The following is a 13,094-nucleotide window of genomic DNA, read 5'->3' as shown; positions in this document are numbered from 1 at the left end:
CTCCTTCTCCTCTCTCTCTGTCCAGATCTATGAAACTTTTTTTTTTTTTTTTAAGGATTCTGATCATTTATTTGACAGAGAGAGACACAGCGAGAGAGGGAACACAGCAGGGGGAGTGGGACAGGGAGAAGCAGTTCCCGAAGAGCAGGGAGCCGGATGCGGGGTGGGGGGGGGGGGGGAGGGCTGGATCCCAGGACCCAGGGATCATGACCTGAGCCGAAGGCAGTCACCCAACGCCCAAGGACTGAGCCACCCAGGAGCCCCTCTATGAAACTTCTTAATGTGTTGCTGGTTTCTCTGACTCTTACTAGCTGCCATCTCTCCAATTCCTCAATGTCTTGTTCCTGAGGGGGAAAGGGGCAGAAAACTAGTTTTATTCCACTGAGCTTCTCTTCACTTTTCTCTTCTCTTCCTCTTCTCTCTCGAGCTGAATGGATAGTTCTCCCGACGATTTCAAACAGAATTTCTTCAATGCAGACATTATTTCTTTTCAAGGTGAATGCTGGTTTACTGCAAATACACCATCATCACTGAAAGATGACATCTACAACTTCCAGATAAATTATATTTTCTTTTTTTTCCTTAAAAGAAGGGGGGGTGGGAATCACTAGTGCATACTTGAAGTTTTCTTATAATACCTGGATTAAGTATGACCAGATACTAAAAGCTCTTGCTAGAAGCATGTGCAAAAGACTGTCCGCCATGAGCTGAACAATCATCATGCCTGTCCAAGGTCCAAGGATTTGAGGACGCTGGATCCAGGTCCCTGCTGCACTATCTCCACTCAGTTAGATGGCTTTCAAAATCATCAAGTAACCAGTTTTTCTGGTGCTGGTCACTAATATGCCAACCAAACTATTTAACACCCCTCATTTCTTCTGAGGAATGCTGAAAGCTGGCGGTGTGGCACAGTTAGAAGTGGAAAGCAAAGCCTTAATTTCCATTGTACTAGCAGCTTTCTCAGAGCTTCACTGTGTGACGGGCACACGGTTCCTTGTGTATCCAGCCCACATACAACCCCGAGACAGTGCAGGTTCTGACCACCCTCGTTGCAGATGAGGACACTCGGGCACTGGAGGGCTGGCTGACTTGCCAAGGGCCCCAGCCCACTGATGGTGAGAGCCAGCACTCGGAGCCAGGCCGTCTGCCCCCAGAGCCCCTGTGCTTGGCCACCGTGCCAGTGCTCACGGGGAAGCCTTCACCAAGATTTCCCTCCCCTCCTTCTTATTCAGCATCCCTCATCTGAGGAAAAAAAAAAAAAAAAAAGAGAGAAGATTCAAAGTAAAGCCTACAAAACACTGAGAACTAATTGATGACGTAGAGGACAAAGAGCACAGAAAAAGATTTAGTCTTCCCTAGAAACAGACTCCATGGCTTCAGGGATGATGTAATCACATCTCCCAGCCAGAAGCACTTCTGAAATCTTGATTCTTCTTAATGGTCTGAACAGGGAACATCCCCAGGGAGGCCAGAAAAAAGCAAAGACAAAAACAAAAAAACAGTTGACAGTGCCTTTTGTGTTCAAAGCCCAGAGGAGACAGACAGGTGAGCAAGGTGAGCAAGTCAGGTGCCCTGACTTAGGGCAAAAGGGAGTGCTCCTGGGAGAGACAAGGGTAAGGGAGGCCAGCCCATAAAAATGAGACAGAATCATGCTTCTCCAAGTTCATTAGGAACAGAGCACTTCCATATTTGACCACATCCATGTACCTTTATCACTGATGAGCTAATAGTTCCCATACTTTTGATTTATTTTTTAAAATTAATTGTATATCAGCATCACAACTGAAATACCAGTAGGAACTACCACAAACAGGATGTAACTCTAAAACTACGTAAAAGGAAAAAATTGAGTTGTTATAGTTAATAACAGAAGTAATAAGCAGAGCCCAGGAGCCTCCACAAGCATTCCCTTGAGGTGTGGGCAAGGGCAGCCTTTAGAGGAACCTAGAGCAATGTTGGGCTTGAGTGATCAAGGCAAGAAAAACCCTGGTCATGCCCGGCTCACCACTGCCCTGCAGGAGCCAGGGCCGGGAATGGGTTCCTCTTCACCAGCCCAGGGAAAGCAGGAAAGTCCTCCCCTCCAGTAAAGCTCAGGGAAAGCGGAGAGAGATCCGTACAGATACAGGAGCTGCTGGTCCTAGGGATGTACTAGGTGGACTAAAATGAATCTAATGCTGAAGGACAAGTCTAGACCTTCAAATAAACAAATCTCATGTGTACTGACGTGCCAGATGAATGAGCCAGATGTGCAGTTTCAAATGCGGAGGCCACTGGACGCCTATGGCAAATGAGTGCTTGAAATGTAGCTAGTGCTGAGAAACTGAATTTTCAAATTTGTTTTTGATACCTCATAATTAAGTTTAAATAGCTACACATAGCCCTGGCTACAGTATAGGATAGTACAGGTTAGATAATAACCAGCATACCACATCTGGTGAAGCTGACTAACTCATCGTCTGCCTAATTGCTCTGTAGCAGTAAACAGATTTATGACACCTCACTTTTTTTTTTTTTAAGATTTTATTTATTTATTTGACAGAGAGAGATCACAAGGAGGCAGAGAGGCAGAGAGATGGGGGGGTGGGGCGCAGCTCGGAAGCAGGCTCCCTGCTGAGCAGAGAACCCCATGCGGGGCTGGATCCCAAGACCCTGAGATCATGACCTGAGCCAAAGACAGAGGCTTAACCCACTGAGCCACCCAGGCACCCCAGACACCTCGCTTTTAATAACAATTCTTTTTTTTTTTTTTTGAAGATTTGTTTGAGAGAGAGAGAGAGAGAGAGAGGGAACACACAGAGGAGCAAGCTGGGGGGGAGGGGCAGAGGAAGAGAGGAAGAGGGAAGGAGAGCCTTGAGCAGACCCCATGCTAGTGCAGGCCCAACAGTTCAGGACCCTGGGATTACGACCCGACCTGAGCCAAAACCAAGACAAGAGTCTGATGCTTAACCCACTGTGCCATCCAGGCACCCCCAAGAACAATCCGGAATTGCTTTCTTCAGCTACATACTACATACTGCTGAATGTCAGTTCAATCCCAGGGGCCATCTCTTCTGCCGCCTCTGCGTCCTCATCAGATCCACACGGCTTCCCCAAGGGAACAAATGGGAGCCTCAGCCACTCCTGCCCTCTCACAGGTGGGGTCTCCGTCCCTTGCCTAGTCATGGGGCTCTACCCAGGTGGTGGCTTCAGGCCTTTCCCCCCAGATCTGACTGATGTTGCTGAAGCACTGTGTTGGCCCAATGGTGTACACTGCAGAAGTTTCTTTGTTTTTGAAAGTCCCTGGGACGAGAGCATGACTCCAGGCTCTGGTTGGCAGGAGGTCACATAGAGCCATGCCATCTCTGTGCGGATTAGGTGAGGCAGGAGTAAGACAGTCATGACAGCCATTGTGGGTCTCTGGTAGAACTTTTGTCCCATTCCCAGGACACTGCGTTTGATTCTCAAGAGCAGCGTTTTTAACTGAATTGTGCAAAGCTAACTTCTCTATGGCACAAAGAGGACTGCGGAACAAGAATGGACGTCACAGAAGCAATGGCCTTCCTGGTCATGAAAGAGTAAAGACAAAGTTCTGAGGTAGGACTTAAATGGTGATGGCGAGGTTTTGACCTTCCAGGGGAGCCAGAAGGCCAAGCCCAGCAAAGCTCTGGCACCTCAGGGACTTTGACTCTGGATGGATGCCAATACTCTTCATTCCCCAAGTCTGTCCCAGAGTGAAAGAACATCCCAGAGCAAAGCGAAAACACAACAGGTCTCCCAGATCCACCAGAAGCTGAGGGTGGGACACAAAGGACCAGAATGGAGAGTGACCCAGAGAAAAGGACAATGGGTGTACTGACCAAACACTAACTGGGAATTGGCTTTATTTAACGACTAGATGGTCATTTAACTTCGGATGGTCCAAGGGCTACATTTCCACAGAAGAATTTCCACCCCTCAACATATTTCAAAGCTAGCTATGATGTGTATACAGAGGTTCATATGAAAATTGTATTTCTATATCAGTAGTAAAGAGATTATGAAAGAGTTATCCCACTCATTGTCGACTTACAGAAATGGAACAGCTATAAGAATGTTGTCCTTAAACAAAGAGAAAAACGGGATTTAGAAAAGAGACAGAAAAGGGAGGAGAAAGAAAAAACCCTACAGAAGACTTGAGAATATTTTGGTTTTGTTTTTCCTTTCCTTGGTAAACAGATCAGCTGAAAGCCAGCAAACAGCTAGTCTAAACAGTTAATTCTGGTGAAGCTGCCTCACTCGTCAGGTCAATATTTTTAGCTATTTGTGAATGCTACCAGAAGTTCTTCAAAGTTTAGTTGTGGGATGAATGTGGTGACTCTGCCTCCCCAGTTTTCTTTGCGTAATACCTGCCAGGCCCTTGTTTTGGCACCTCTTAATTCAGCCTAACTGAACTACTTTCTCCATCAGGATTTCTTAAGCTCATAACCATCCCTGTTGAGCCATAATTATTCTGAAAAGACCAGATTTGATGATGCCCACTTGGGTGTCACTTTGATACACCTTTAACAGTTGAATATCAACTTAAGGTAATGGTTGTGAGCAACACAGAGGAAAGATAGCACAGGAAAGCCAACAATCTGAGGACAGCAAAAATATCACAATAGATACTTTAAATTTACTTTGCCTTCTTGCCTCAACCAAACCAGAAGAAGTATCAGCTTCACTTTAGCATAGCCCAGTGGCTTTGAACTTTTTCCAACCAAGGCCTATTAAATATAAAGTACAAAACGTGGACCATTAAAAAGCCTTTACCAATATAAGCCAACCTGAATAAGCACTGATGTAGTACCAACTAAAGTTCAGAACATTAGCAGAGCACAGAAATCTTCCTCATGACTTTTCCCACCCAAGAACTCACGGAGTCATCTCCATCCCAAAGCCCCACAACCCCCCCCCCCATTTTATCAGTATGTATGTGTGTGTGTGTGTGTGTGTGTGTATTTGTCTTTGCTTTCACATAAATTAAATCATAAAGCATATATATATATATATATATTTTTTTTTTTTTTTTTTTTTTTTGCGGGGGGAGACAGGCATGGTCTGAGTCCTTCACTCACCATTATGTCTGTGATATTTATCCATGTTTTCCATGTAGTGCTTGTTTTCATATTCCTTGTATGAATTATATCTCAGTATACTTATTGAGCTCTTGGACATTTGAGTTGGTTCCAGTTTAGGATATTTTGAATTGATATGAACACTCTTTTCTACATCTTTTAGTGGACATATACATTTCTCTAAGACAGCCCGTTTCAATAAAAATATAATGGCAGTCACATATAGTTCTAAATTTTCTAGTAGATACCTTTTAAAAAGTAAAATGAAAGAGGTGAACATCTATTTAATATCGTACTAGACCTACTATATCAAAATATTGTCATTGCGACATGCGATATTAACAACATTTCAGGTGTTCAGTAGCTGCATGTGGCTTGACCTCTCATATTGGAGAGCACGGGACTAAGGTATGTAGCTAAAAGTAGAATTTCTGGGCCACAGTATACAACCATGAAGGCACGACCCTTAGCTGACACTGCCAAATTTTTTTCCCAACAGTTTTGGAACTTAATTTTTACCGTTTCCAGAATTAAGAGTCTCCAGTGCTCCTCATCCTCTCAGCATTTGGGATTGTCAGTCTTTTTTTTTTTTTTTTTAAGTCAGATTTATAGAGATGTAATTTACATACAGTAAAATTCACGAACATTAGATTATGCTACATTCTCTTCAGTGATACTTGTACATGAAACTGGATTTTGGTGGTTGCTGTGATAAAAAAAAAAAAAACAAGCACCTTCCCCCCCACCCCAAAATCAGTGTGTGACAAGGAATGAAGCTTGAGAAGGTCTGAGAAACTGTGCAGTGCACAACACCAAGGCATACGATTTCGAAATGTCAGAACACTGAAAACAACAAATGATTCTGTTGAACTTTTGCAGGGAGTCAAGAGAACACCCAAGAATATCCACAGCACCACCCACATACCCTCAATATACAGAAATATATATGTGAACCACGCAAACAATAGCATTCCCCAAGTACATACCAGAAAATACCAACCAGAATCCTCAGGACAACAGACAATCTTAAGAGTCTCACAGGCTATATTAGTTGTCATTTACGACCTAACAGGGAACAGAGATCCCTGGCAACTACCACTCATCAGAGATTAGTCCCAGGAATTCACTTCATAAAATTAAACCACAATCACACACTGATGCCCGCGGATAGGGGAACATAATGATGCACAATGAGAGGAAGAGAGAGAAAAAGAAGAGTTTTCCAATCACCCCACTTAGTATGTAAAAGGCAAAGAGCTCACTTTCTGCCCATGAGATTCAACAGAACTGAGCCAACAGCACTAACGGTCCAAGTGTGCAGGAGGAGTCGGTCAAGGGCAGGATTCTATTGGCTCCACTGAGATGTCTGAGCTAATTTTCATGGACATAGCAGAAAACAACAACAACAAAACTGTCATGGAATACTGCAGTTATACGCATGCCAGATGATAGGCCAGCCCATACTCTAAAGAGAATCAGGTTGGGGAGATGGGGCCGGTGGGTCTTATTTAAGAGCTGATGTAAATTAGATAGGACCCGGAATCCAGTAACATAGATTTTATGTGAGGAAACGGGCAGGTGGTAAACAGCAGGAAAGACGCTGAACTCAAGTTAAAACTTAGGCACGCCGTCCCTGGGTGGGCTCGAACCACCAACCTTTCGGTTAACAGCCGAACGCGCTAACCGATTGCGCCACAGAGACACAAGCTCCCCGTCCTCCCCCGCCTTCTTAGGTAGTCAGTAGCTCCTTACCTCTCGACGTGCCGCGCACTGGACAATAGACGTTCCAAAGCCTTGGAAAACCAGAGACTAGGATCGGAGCGGATGCCGCGTGCTCATCACGTGAAACCTCGGCGCCGGGCGATTCTGAAGACAAAAGGGCACCCCAACGGCCTCTCCCCCTTTGCTCCCCACCCGGTGCCTTAAACGCTAGGGTCCTCGTGGTCTGAGGCGAGTGGGCTCCGCGGGACGGTGCAAGTCGGTGGGCTCGCCTGATGGCACTTGCCGTTTCTCCGCCTTCACCAGACCGCCCTTCGTCGCCACCTGTCCTCAGGGGTGCGGGGGACCTGCACCAGGACCGCTGTGCGGGCTGGAGGGGGTGGGAAGAATACAAGCGGTCAGAAGGAGAGCATCTGTCCACATTCGGGGATGCCTTCGGGGCGGGGGGGGGTGGGGGTGGGGGCGCTTCCGCTGCCTTCTTCGGTTTCCCGTGCCAAGCAGGGAAGCTCTGCGCGGGCAGCGGTCGTGGTGATGGTCGCTCTAACGTCCCCACGCCGAGACTGGGGGTCACACACGCACCAGGACGCTCTCCTGGCACTTGTCAGATTCCACTGTCGTCTTTAGCTCTTAGGCCCTTCGTGAATGGAAATCCTGAAAAACTTTTCAAATGGAAATTTCTTTTTTTCCAAACTCCTCAAACTTCTAACAGTTCATGGTGCGGCATCCCCAGCGGACGCCCCAGAAAGGGCCTACGTACGGCGGGCCGTCAGCTCGCTTCGGCCGCGCGCGCCCAGCCCCTCCCCACGCGCGCCGCGGGCTTTCCGTGGGGGCGGGCGTGGGCGCCTGCCGCCGGAAGGCACCGAGAGAAAGGGGAGCGCCGGGGGTGGGGGGCGAGAAGCCGCGGAGGCACGTGTCCGGGGGCAATGAGACTTCCTAGGCGGCCTGGGCAGCGGTGAGGGCCCGATCCTGGAGAGAGGAGAATGCTGCTTTTATCCTAGCCGGATAAGGAAGGAAGGAAAAAGAGAACCCGAAAGAAGGAAAACCGCGTAGACCTGTAGCTCTGTTTAAAAAAGGGGGACGGGGAGCAGCAAAATACCATCGAGGCTGTTAGAACGACTTAGAACACAGCGGTTGCCAGCCGGCCCACGGCTCTCGGTCATCGTACAGTGCTCAGTACTCTGCGTTGCACTCGGCTGCAATCGCCTCAAAGCAGAGTCTGGTCAGGTTGTGGCGAGTGTTAAAATTCTGCAGAGTCGCGCCACTTACCAGCGGCTCCGGAGCACGGTTTCCCGAGACCCCCGCGCTCTGCGCTGAGAAAAGGGGAAACCGCACAGTGCGCGCTGGACTTACAGGCATCTCGAAATGCTGGACTGCCCCACGTCTGGAAGGAGGTGAGGGAGGAGTCACCTTGTATTGATATCTTTCTAAAAATCAGTGGTGAGGCTACAGCCATTTTTCTGGTTGAGGTATTTCAAACATCAGTAGGGCCTTTTTAGACCAAAATAGGAACGAAATGAAATGAGACTTCGCACTTTAGCTGGATACTTTAAATAAAATCCAACGAATAAAATGAAATCTTAACATTTTTTTCTTCGAACAGTAAATGACTGAACATAGAGTGCACAAATCTGAAGCGCACAGCCCAGTGAATTTTGCTTAAAGTAACTGGTATCTCGATCAAATTAGGGAAAATTTATCTTAGTCCAAAAATTTAGAGTTCCTTTCCAGTTGTTAAAAAAGAATCTGAAAGATCGAATGAAATGGGGCCTCTTGCGTGAAGGGGTTTTAAAATGAAGCCGGGGGGGGGGGGGGGGGGCGCCTTGGTGGCGCAGCGGGTTAAGCCTCTCTCTTTGGCTGGGGTTGTGATCTCAGAGTCCTGGAATCCTGGAATCGAGCCCCACATCGGGCTCTCTGCTTGGCGGGGAGCCTGCTTCCCCCTCTCTCTCTGCCGGCCTCTCTGCCTACTTGTGATCTCTCTCTCTCCCTCTGTCAAAATGAATAGATAAAATCTTAAAATAATAATAATAATAATAATAAAAAGAGAATAAATAAAATGGAGGCAGGAAGCCATTAAGGAGATGGGCTTTTACGCATGCCTCCACTGGGTAGAATCAGGAATTTTTGAGTTGAGCCAAACCCCAAATATTACAAGGACTGAGCCCGAAAATATGTAACTTGCCACAGGAAGAGACTTTGCTTAGTGATAACCCTAGCAATCAATCATAGTCAAGATTAGCTTTCTGCCATCAACCCCAGTGGAAAGTCTGCTAGGGTCGCTCTGGCGGCTTGATGGGTTAAGTGTCAGATCTGGGATCTCAAAGTCTTGAGTTCAAGAAGCCTCCTATTGGACTCTGTACTCCGTGCCACTTGGGACTCTACCTGGAAAAGTTTTTAAAAGGGGGTGGGGTGGGAGTTCTCGCTAAGCAACTCTTTAGGTTGTTATTCAAGTATGTGTGCCGAATTGCAGTTCTTTGATCCCAAATAAACAGTCTTATTAACCATTGCCTCCTGACGCCTTTAGGTTGCATGCCTGCTGTCAGAAGCAGGACCTGAAGCGACTTCACAGCAGGGCCAGTGGCTCCTGGAAGCCGCTGCAGTACCCATAGGAGACTTCTGTGCTCAGGGACAGTGTATGAAGAGCCTTTCACTTGTACTGAGTCCTCTTAAACGTACCAACCTCTCTGCTTCCGGTTGGGGTCGTTGTCTTTCTTAGGGATCGGGTGGGTGGCTGCCCAGAGAGAGAGAGATGCTCATTATGCCACTGCAGGGTTTTCACTATTGAGGAGTACTCTTTGTTTCAAAGGCTTGCAAAACTTGTGATGCCCAGGGTTTTACAACAACTGTTGGATCATTTAAAATTGCAGTGACCATTCCAGGAAACCTTTGGGAGCACCCTTAAAAAAGAGGATTCCAAACCTCTCTGAGACAATGGAATGCATTCTTTGAATAGTATACAAAGGACAAAGTAAGTCCAAAACACCTCTGAAACTTTCCTTACACGGAATGCAAATAATAATGATAAAATCTTAATAAAAGACTTTGGTCATCAGAGCAGGAAGCCTTAAATTAGTCCATCTGCTAGAAACGTAATTTGGATCCATCTATTCTCTTGAGCTTTCCCCTGAGACATAGCTAAAATTAAAACAAAACAAAACTATAAGATCTCTGTGTTTGTGTGCATATATGTATGTTACAGATATGGTATGTTTCTACCTTAGGATGGTATCGCCAAAATTAATTTTAAAACAGTTCTGCTTGGGCGCCTGGGTGGCTCAGTTGCTTGAGCAGCTGCCTTCAGCTCGGGTTATGATCCCGGACTTCCAGGATCGAGTCCCGCATCGGGCTCCCAGCTCCTTGGGGAGTCTGCTTCTCCCTCTGACCCTCTCCTCTCTCGTGCTCTCTCTCACTCATTCTCCCTCAAATAAATAAATAAATAAAATCTTAAAAAAAAATAAAACAGTTCTGCTTAATTGGCTTAGGGAAAATTAAGTGTTTATAAATTAAGTATTCCTAAAGTTCTCAGAAATAGAATAAAGGCTAACCCAAATGTTTTCAAGTTCATATAATTTAGGATAATCTTCGGTAAATAAAAGCTAATTCAGGTTTGTTGATTTAATAAAAACAAGAGCATCTTCAGTTGTCTGCATTAAATATAATGCAGATAAACAACTTCTTCTACTTGGGTTTACTAATCAAATAAGCTTGTGTTATCTCTGTGTTACAAAATTTGTGAATGAAAGAAATAAAATGATTAGTTTCGGGCCCCTGGGTGGCTCAGTCAGTTAAGCTTCTGACTCTTGATCTCAGCTCAGGCCCTACTTTGGGCTCCAAGCTGGGCGTAGACCCTACTTAAGAAAAAAAAGAAAGAAAGAAGGGTGATTAACTGTTCAATGTCGAATCCAAGTATAAATTGTTAAAAACAAATAATTTAAATAAATATGAATGAGACCGTTTGTACTGTTAAACTAAATAGTGGATATTCATTGAATATCTAAATCATTTCCAAAAAAGATGAACATTAATTGCTAAACATAGTTTATCTAGCTTTGGCTTTTTAATTTTTACCAAAAAATTATTATGAGAAGGAATATATCTCTAAAAATTTTGAAATGTTTTTATTAAGTTTGCTAATATACTACAGGATGCTAATTTATAATGGACAGTTGCCTGCCTCTTTTTTTTAAGTTTTTAAAATTTTTTTATTAACATGTAACGTATTATCAGCCCCAGGGGTACAGGTCTGTGAATCGCCAGGTTTACACACTTCACAGCACTCACCATAGCACACCTTCCCCAAAGTCCATAACCCCACCACCCTCTCCCTAACCCCCTACCCCCGGCAACCCTCAGTTTGTTTTGTGAGATGATCCCATCTTGTTTCATTTATTCTTTTCCTATCCCCCATAACCCCCGACGTTGCATCTCCACTTCCTCGTATCAGGGAGATCATATGATAATTGTCTTTCTCTGATTGACTTATTTCGCTAAGCACAATACCCTCTAGTTCCATCCACATTGTGGCAAATGGCAAGATTTCATTTATTTTGACGGCTGCATAGTATTCCATTGTGTGTGTGTGTGTGTGTGTGTGTGTGTGTGTGTGTGTACATACATACATACACCACATCTTCTTTATCCATTCATCTGTTGATGAACATCTAGGTTCTTTCCATAGTTTGGCTATTGTGGACATTGCTGCTATAAACATTCGGGTGCACGTGCCCCTTTGGATCACTACATTTGTATCTTTAGGGTAAATACCCAGCAGTGCAATTGCTGGGTTGTAGGGTAGCTCTATTTTCAACTTTTTGAGGAACCTCCATGCTGTTTTCCAGAATGGTTGCACCAGCTTGCATTCCCACCAACAGTATAGGAGGGTTAGTTGCCTGCCTCTTAATAGTCACTAAAAAGCAAAGATTACAAGTGGTTAAAAAGGTTGGAAAAGGAGCTAAAAATACAAATGAATCAAAGAGAAAAATGTCAAAACACTTAGAACAGTAAGCATACATGAACTCTGCATATGTCATGTGCATTGATGTGCTGAGAGAATGCACACAAGGGAGCAGGTGTGCCTTTGGAAGAGGAAGAATCCGTGAACTTTCCTAAGAGCTTTCTCCTACTGTGGAAGGATTTATTGTAAATTCTGTTTTTTCAAACTGCTGTCATAGACCATTAATGAGTTCTGATGAACGTTTATTTAAGTAGAAAATACAAATATTATCTCTATCTGCTTATGTAGTTGAATGGATGATATATGTATCTTCAATTTTATCTGTAATTTATAGATTTTATTATAGGGGTATTTATCCATATATGAATAAAAAAGAAAAAATTTTACTTAAAAAAGTAGAAAGGAGAGTACATGCCTGGCCTATATGGAAAATAAGCAACACATGGCAGTTTATTAAACTTTTACTTCAGTTACTTATATGGTTTTATACGTGTATGCGCTGAGACATAATACACAGACTATTTCTTGCTGTGAAATGATGCAACATGTTTGAAAGCCGCTGCTTTTGTACCGCAGTAAACTGAACGACGAAGGTTCTGTGTGGCCAGTAGAAAAGGCCAATATGGGAGCAGTCATCCTTTCTGTCCTGTACATGCACCGTGGTCACTCCTCAAAGCCAGGCTACAGCCGCTCTTTGGTGGATTCATAACTTTGTTGCCTTGTCTTTTATGATTTATAGCCAGGCAGCAACCTTTGTTTGAAAGAACTTCTCCTTTTTCAATCTTAAGCATGAATGCTGCCTGACATAGCTTTACATCACACTTCAGTGAACCAGTGGCATCTGGAGCAAGGAATCCTTACGCATCACTTCTTCCTTGTTTGGTTACACAGCTGTGCTCGAGGACCGCTTTCTCTTCTTGGGAGCTTTAGGATTAGCCTGGCCTCTGCACCAGTCTTGGACCTCCCTCCTGGGTATTCTGCTGGGTGCAAAAGCCCCGCTGTGCTACCAGGCTTCGCTCGATTTAGCTACTGCACAGATCCAGCTTTCGAGTGTTGTTGCCCCAGTACAATGAAAGGGATTCTGAATGGTTTGTTCCCTGTCTAGATCCAGGCTCACCCACTTCTCTTCAATAAATGGCATACACATGAATTTCCACCAGCGACTAGGGTCTTAGAAGAAGTACTGGCGAGTCAGCCTTTAGTTATCCTTCACCTTTAATCCTTTCTTCCCTCCCAAAAGCTGGAACAACTGTCTGTTCTGAATTTATTCAATCCCCTAGTCTTTACTGATGGTTACTTATCCTACCCAATGAACCAATCAAACACTCTCAGGACCCCTTTCATGCAAT

The 13,094-nt window shown here is 44.8% G+C and overlaps 1 non-coding gene across 1 annotated transcript; it reads right to left on the bottom strand.

The window, feature by feature from the left end:
• Positions 1-6,703: 6,703 nt before the first annotated feature.
• On the bottom strand, positions 6,704-6,777 carry TRNAN-GUU (transfer RNA asparagine (anticodon GUU)). Its single transcript has one exon. It is a non-coding gene; the product is annotated as a tRNA-Asn (tRNA).
• Between the last annotated feature and the right edge of the window lie 6,317 nt (positions 6,778-13,094).

This window comes from Lutra lutra, chromosome 4 (assembly GCF_902655055.1).
Source record: "Lutra lutra chromosome 4, mLutLut1.2, whole genome shotgun sequence".
In the NCBI taxonomy this organism is placed as follows: domain Eukaryota; kingdom Metazoa; phylum Chordata; class Mammalia; order Carnivora; family Mustelidae; genus Lutra; species Lutra lutra.
The sequence above is the reverse complement of the archived record's forward strand: the minus strand, read 5'-3'. Positions and strand labels throughout refer to the sequence as shown.